The sequence below is a fragment of the Triticum dicoccoides genome, chromosome 1B (genome assembly GCF_002162155.2).
Source record: "Triticum dicoccoides isolate Atlit2015 ecotype Zavitan chromosome 1B, WEW_v2.0, whole genome shotgun sequence".
NCBI lineage: Eukaryota > Viridiplantae > Streptophyta > Magnoliopsida > Poales > Poaceae > Triticum > Triticum dicoccoides.
In genome coordinates, this window is record NC_041381.1 from 631,268,836 (window position 1) to 631,275,669 (window position 6,834).

The following is a 6,834-nucleotide window of genomic DNA, read 5'->3' on the forward strand; positions in this document are numbered from 1 at the left end:
GTAGAGTAATTTTTTTGCCATTAACATACATGTAGAAGTTGAAGGAGTCCCCCTCCCCCTCCTCGTCGGAGCCCTCCGCTGCCAACAGCCAAAAACGGCCGCTGACCGGTGAGGCCCCTACTGCAGGTGGGAAAGGGTTTGGAGGCGCGGAGAGTGCCGGGGCAGCGTCTTGATCACCCACTTCTTCTTCCTCCTCGGCGCCATCCGCGAGCCCAGAGCAGGGAGCCCCATCACCACCTCCCTCGACAGCAGCGCCTGCGGCTGGATCTGGCGGTAGCGGAGGGATCTGAATACCCTCCACTTGTGCCTCTGCTCCTGGATCGGGGATTCTGCCTCGAGCATCGCCCAAAGAAGAACCCCCATTGCCGTCTGCCTGTCGTAATTGGGGAAGCAGCGCAGGGTCTCCTCCTCGTTTAGCCGCTCCTAAACCATATCCGTTGCATCGTTGAGCGCCTTCGCCTTAGGGAACCACCTGTCAATCTCCCTCAACCTCCCCAACATCATCTCGTCGTCCCTGGTGAGAGCCGCCATCTGCTGCTCCTGGGTCGTCATGGAACCCTAGCTCTCGATGCAGCGCCGTGCGAGGGGTCAATGTGAGTGGAAGACGGAAGGGGGAAATGCGAGGGGTCGGAGCAATGCCGAGACTAAAATACTCCCTCCCCTCCCCCCGATCGCCATTACTCTCCTCGAGGCTCGAGACATGACCGGCCCACCCCACCATTGTCGCAACCCGTGCAAGGTGACAAGGGAATTGCACGAACTGGCCTGTGACGAACCCCTCGTCACCGCGCCACCCGCGCGCGTCCACTGTCACCTTGTTGGCATTGATGAGGGTCAGCCGGCTCCCTCGCCGGAGGAGGAATCCCGGCTGGACCCCGAGATCTGGGACGAAATCGCACCGGAGCCCTATCGCGGTCGTGGAATGCATGCCATCCCTTTCTCGGGCGACTGCTTTGGGTCCCGCGGCCACGCACGCCTCTGCTCGGTGGTTTAGGCTAGCGAAATGGCTGAAATGAATCTTGCTGTTCTCTCTTAATCAGTCTGCCTCCTGGAATGTATGAAAGATACCGGGATGGGTGGGTCAGCTGAAACTTGCCGATCTTGCTTATGCCGCCCACACACCTTTCGACCTCTAGAACCAAGACAACCTTTGAATGCATTAATACAGGTCTATCACTTGTTATTCTTATTCCACAACAAGCAACAGTCACATATCACAACAAGCAAGGAACTAATATAACTTGACGATGACCGATGCATGATTGTCTCTCTACTAGGTTAACTAGGTGTCGCAGGGTGTGATGATTCGAGTGGATCGACATCATAGGCGAGGCGAGACAGAGATGTGACGAGGGTGCCGATGGGCGATCTCATGGTCGGCTGTTGGTGGACGCACATGGAAGCAACTGTCAGGGCCTCCTCCAAATCCATGGACGGGTACCAACCCTGCAGCGCCGGGTCTGCCATCCTTCGGAATTGGCTCCTGTCCTTCATTAGTCGCGTGGCCTGATCCAACAGCAAACATGACATCATTCACTCTATAGATTACAAATATGTGAATGGTAATGAACTTACCCATGCGACAAGGTTCTGATCCTCGGCAGTGGGTTGGGCGGGGTCAATGGGCCTCCACCCCGTGATCATCTCCAGCAGCAGTCCGCCGAAGTTGTACACGTTCGACTCCATGGTCACCTTCCCGGTAATGCATGTCTCGGGGGCAATGGTAGTGCTTCCCCAGAAATTAGTACACCAGCCTTTGTTATCCTCTTCAAGCAACCGTCCAAGGTCTGCCAGTCCATGCTGGGACAACTTTGGGTGGTAGCCATCTCCGAGCTACCCATGGATTTACGGTACACCACACCTTTGTGGTGCAGATACTCTAAACCTTTGGCCACACGGGCAGCTATGTTCATCCTTGTGTTCCAGTCCAACGATGCTTTGCCTGCCGGAGACCGAACTGGTGAGGGGAGCACAAGATCGATCCGGTGGTTAATTAACACAAACTCAAGCGACCGAATCATGAGCGAAATTTATAGGGTTTGGCATGACCCGAACACAAATTTATCATGAAGATGGAGGTGATCTTCGAGAGAACCCAATGACATGTGCTCATGAACCAAGATTCTGTATTGGCCGTTCGCGCAGAAGCCAATGATGACGACATTCGGGTGGCGCAACGCTCAGCGTCAGGACATGGGCGAGGAACTCCCTGTTGAGTTGCTCCGATGGTCCACTAGTACGAACGGCATGCTGCAGCTTAATACTCCCTCCGTCCCGTAATTCATGTCGCAGGCGTAGTTCATTATCAATTTTATAAAAAAGCCCTCATAGTTTCAAAACAATCACAAACAAGTCTCTCCACCCCCGTCTTCTTCGTCCGCTGTCGCCCGTGTGTCTCCAGGGGCCGGCGCCGCCAAGCTGCGCGATTTGCCACCCACCAGGAAGTGTTCTGCCTCCGTCGCCACGTACCTTCAATGCCGCCGCCGTCGCCAAGTACTTGCTCTACCACCGCTGCCCGGACCTGCGCCGGCATGATCCCCTCCCGCGGCCAAAGATGACACGGGAGGGGCGGGGTGGGGCTGCAGCGGGAAGAGAGTGAGGACTCCGGATAGTGGTCTACAAAAAATCGAACCTTCACGGCCGGCAAGCAGAGGGGAATGAGGCGGCGGGCGGAAAGGATGGGAACCACCGCGTGGGGCGGCGGGGGTGGGAGGAGAGCAGCGTAAGGCGGCGGGAGGGGGAGCAAGGTGGCGGGGGTGAGGGCAAGGGAGGCGCGACCAAATCGGCCGACGTCAAAGAAGAGTGAGGAAGGAGATAGAGGACCGCCGGTTTGGTCAGGAAAACGTCGAGGGCTAAATTGCAAAAACACCGCCGCGACATGAATTACCGGATGGAGGGAGTACTAACGATCTACAAACGAATACGTATGATGATCCACTCTCATCGATCATGACATGCCGGTACATATGGAACTGAGTAAAGAAAGGATTAGTGTGCCACCCAAGACTGTCACCACCTGGTTGTTGCTCTTGAGGTAGGCTTTGTAGAGATTCGCCTCCTGACCAACGATGCATGAGTCGTCTTTGAAGTTCCTGGTCGCCCCCGCGAGCTCGTCGAAGGCGAAGGTTCATGCCGCAACGGCTCGGCATGGTTCGGCCCGAGGAGGCGGTGGGAGACCCAGGCAGAGGAAGCAACTGGCTCGGCTGAAACCACCCATTATTCAGCCCTTCGCCGGAGGCAAGGATGGTACCGGCCGCACGCTTGTCGACTTCTGCTTGTACTGAGGAGTTTGAAGCATGGGAGTGCCTCTCTCTCAGCTGACACACCGTGCACACCGGATGCATTACTGGTTGGTTGCGGCCTTAAGAGCATCTCCAAGATGCCAGGCAACAGCGGAATCATCATGGTCCCCTGTGAAGAGAGAGATGCGGTGTGCTCCCTCGAGCGTGCCTTCCAAGCTGCAGCAACCGAGGACCCGAACAGCAAGGGCGAGAACCCTCCTGAGGCCATCCCCAAGAAGAAGAAGCAACTGCTCCACACAAGACCTCAGGAGGTTGGCATCCCGGATGGTGTCGCGTCAGGATCAGTGCCCGTGCCTAGGACGCCTTCTTCCATTGCATAGGAAGGCGCGCCTGGCACCCTCCTCGGGCAGGGCTCAGGGGCTCTCTTCTGGAGGGCCTCAAACCTCGCCAACATCACGAGGGAGGCGCTCAGGCACCACTTGGAGGAGTGCTTCACGGCACGTTTCCCTCAGGAAGGCATGGGACAGGGAAAGCCCAACATTCAGGAGTTCATCACCAAGACCACCCAGGAGCTTCAGGAAGCGAGGCCCATGCGCGACTACCGTAGCTTGCCTAGTGTGGACCCCCATCCAGGCAAGGATGGTGGGCTGCACGTCTGCACTGATGTCCCAGGGCTCAACCGAGCCACATCTCAGGAGCACTTCTGGCCTTCGCGCATGGGACGCTGCGAGGGTCTGCCGCACAGTTACGTTTGCATGCCTTTCGGCATGCCGAACGCGGCTGCCACCTACCATCATCACCTGCAGAGCATTCTGGTGGCTCAGGGGGCCATGCATCACGCGGTCCTAGTGGAGATGGAGACGGTCCTCAAGGAACCACCTGGACCCCCAGAGCCTCCCGAGGCTCGGGGCCCTGGTGGCTCGTGAAGGTCGGCCCCTTCACCGCGCGTCTTCAGCCGCTCCAACCCCCCCTTCTACAACGGAACCAGGTGACATCTTCCAAGTTCGTTTCAGCTGGGAGCGCCCTCATGCTGCATCATTCCCAAGCCGCATGGGTCCATCCCTGCGGCATGTATCTTTTTCTTATGCCTTTAACTTACATTGCTGGGGGCGCCCCTCGGGCTACATCATCCCCAAGCTGCTTGGGTCCGACCCAATGGCATGTATCCATCCTACATTTACCTAAGCTGATTTGCCTTTCATGCCTAACCTGCCTATGATTATCACCTGCTCGATGGCCACCTACCATGAGAGCCGCTCGCGCTGGCACGATGCTTGCACACGGGTCCGTCCCTACAACGCCGACAAATCTGAGTGGTCGAGCTCTGGCCCGCGGCAGCCCCGCGCGCGTCACCTCACCAGGCCCTCAGTCCCCTCACCTCTCTCTCGGAGCACCCTATGGCCGGCCGGCAATCATAATGGCAACCCATGCTTTTCTCGTGCTAGTTTACAGGAACCTCCTGAGGATTTTAGCGGGCGGCACCGCGAGCTCCCTCTCTTTTCCATGTGATCCACTTGCGCATTAAAAGGGGGGCTCCTCAACATCGCGACTCAGGACCTCTTACTGGCTCTCCAGCCCTCACCCCCTGGCCTTGACCACGGCATCACGACCTGGCATACTAGCGGCGGCTGAGCTCGCTTGAGGGCCGGGACCTGAGGACGTAAAGCACGAAGGAGAGTGTGGGGAAGAAAGGGGAAGCTTGCACGGGCCTGACCTAGCTGCACCACAGCTGCCGACACACAAGTCTGGCGCAACGCAAGGGAACGACTCCAGATTGCCGAGATAAGTTTCACGCCTGGAACAGCTAATCGTTACAGCGCAGAATCTCTCACTTGAGGCGGCCCTGTGGCGGCAACATTGCCTTCCTTTCTCACCTCTCGGCGGCTGCTTGCGTGCTAAAGGGGACCTCCTGAGCATTGCACCTCAGGGGCTCTTACTGGACCTCGGGCCGCTCACCTCCTGGCCTTGACCACGGCATCGCGACCTGGCATACCAGAGATGGCTACAGCCTGCCTGGGGACCGGGACCTGTCAACGTAGAGCGCCAAGTCGTCACGAGTTTAGAAAGGGGGAACCAAGCCGGGACATGACAAGCACTCGCACGATTTCATAATGAGGATAACATCAACAGAAGACATCGCAGACCCTTTACATGCCCCCATGGGGTGTTTTCTCGATTCCACGCAGGGAACAAAAGATGAGAACTCTGAGGAGCCCTAACTACACGCGCCTCCATGGCCGACTCCATCGTCAACAGTGGGCCACGGGAGACCAGTGCCGACCCCATCCAGATCAGCGGCGGCGACGTCTCGATGTTGCCGCCTTGCGTTGGGCCCGGCGAGAGCTCGGGGGTGCGTAGCTGTCGTCGCTCGTCTCCGGAGTCTCGAAGAGTTCAGGAGAGTCGCTGGACTCCCCAGCGTCGTTGCTGCCGCTGGAGGAGCCATTAGGGGAGCGGACGACATGCCCAACCCTTGCCGCGTCGATCTCCCGACTACCCCCTCCGGGGCAACACTCTAGGCGGCGGCCTTTTGCGTCGAAAACCTTGAAGAACAACACGGAGGCGCCATTGTACTCAAAATGGATCACGAGGGCACCCCCCGTTCGGCAGACCCGGGCGACTTCGCCCCAGCCTCGGGTCATGAAGATCTTGCCCGAGGAAACGACTTCAACTTCCGCTTCGGTCGCCGGGGCGCTACAGTCGGCGTGCTGCACCCAAAGCTCGAGAGGCCCCCTCGGCGGCATCTCGATGGAGAAGAACAAAGGAAGGCAGATCCAGGTGCTTGGCGGCATCGCCGCATGCAGCACGAGCTCGTGAGAGGAGTCCGCGGCGTGGACTCCAGGGGCGACAGCACGCGCCACCACAGCATGCCGACCTCGGTTGCGGTACGGGCGGCGTCGCTCGCCGCCCCTTTCTTTGGAGCCCCCAACTGGGGCGCATTGGAGTAGAGGGTACCCAGCAGGTGGCCGCTCTCACCAAGGCCTCGTCATCTCCAGCCTCACTACCTCGCCGCGGTGGCGGTGGACCGGCCTCTTCTTCGGCAGGAGTGGATTGAGTCCGTCCCGGGGAGCCTTCCCCTTCTCTGCGGCCGAGAATCTATGGATCGGCGCCATCGATGCCAAGACTGGAGGTGGAGCAGGGAAGAAGAAGCAAGCAGGGCAGGAAGAGATGGGCTACGGAGGCTCTCGCCCCTCCTCATTTATAGCCCAAGGGAGGCCAAACGTCGACCTCCACGATCGGAGGTAATGATAACCCTTTTTGCATGCAGTAGGGACTCATCAAGTGGGGTAGTTGTCGAGGCAGCATGGGAAAGCGGAGACGCCCACGTCCAATTAGTTGCCACGTGTCGACCAAGGCCGCAGGCTGTTGGGGCCCGTGGCGCTCCGCACTTGCCCTCTGGCTTTGCTGCTAAGCCAAGTCCAAGTGCTCCTTGGGCCCGGGGGCTACTGTCGACGTTCTGGGAATGGGGGTCCCCAGACTTGCCTGCATGCGGCCCATGGCGTGGCTCCACTAGTGGCCCAGCGCGGCCCATCTTCATCAACCAACGCTCAAGACCCTCGCGAGGGGCCAAGCCTCGCAGGGCGGACGACACAAG

The 6,834-nt window shown here is 58.8% G+C and overlaps 1 pseudogene; it reads right to left on the reverse strand.

Annotated features, from left to right (window-relative positions):
- Positions 1-1,278: 1,278 nt before the first annotated feature.
- Positions 1,279-2,533, reverse strand: LOC119350748 (annotated as a pseudogene).
- Between the last annotated feature and the right edge of the window lie 4,301 nt (positions 2,534-6,834).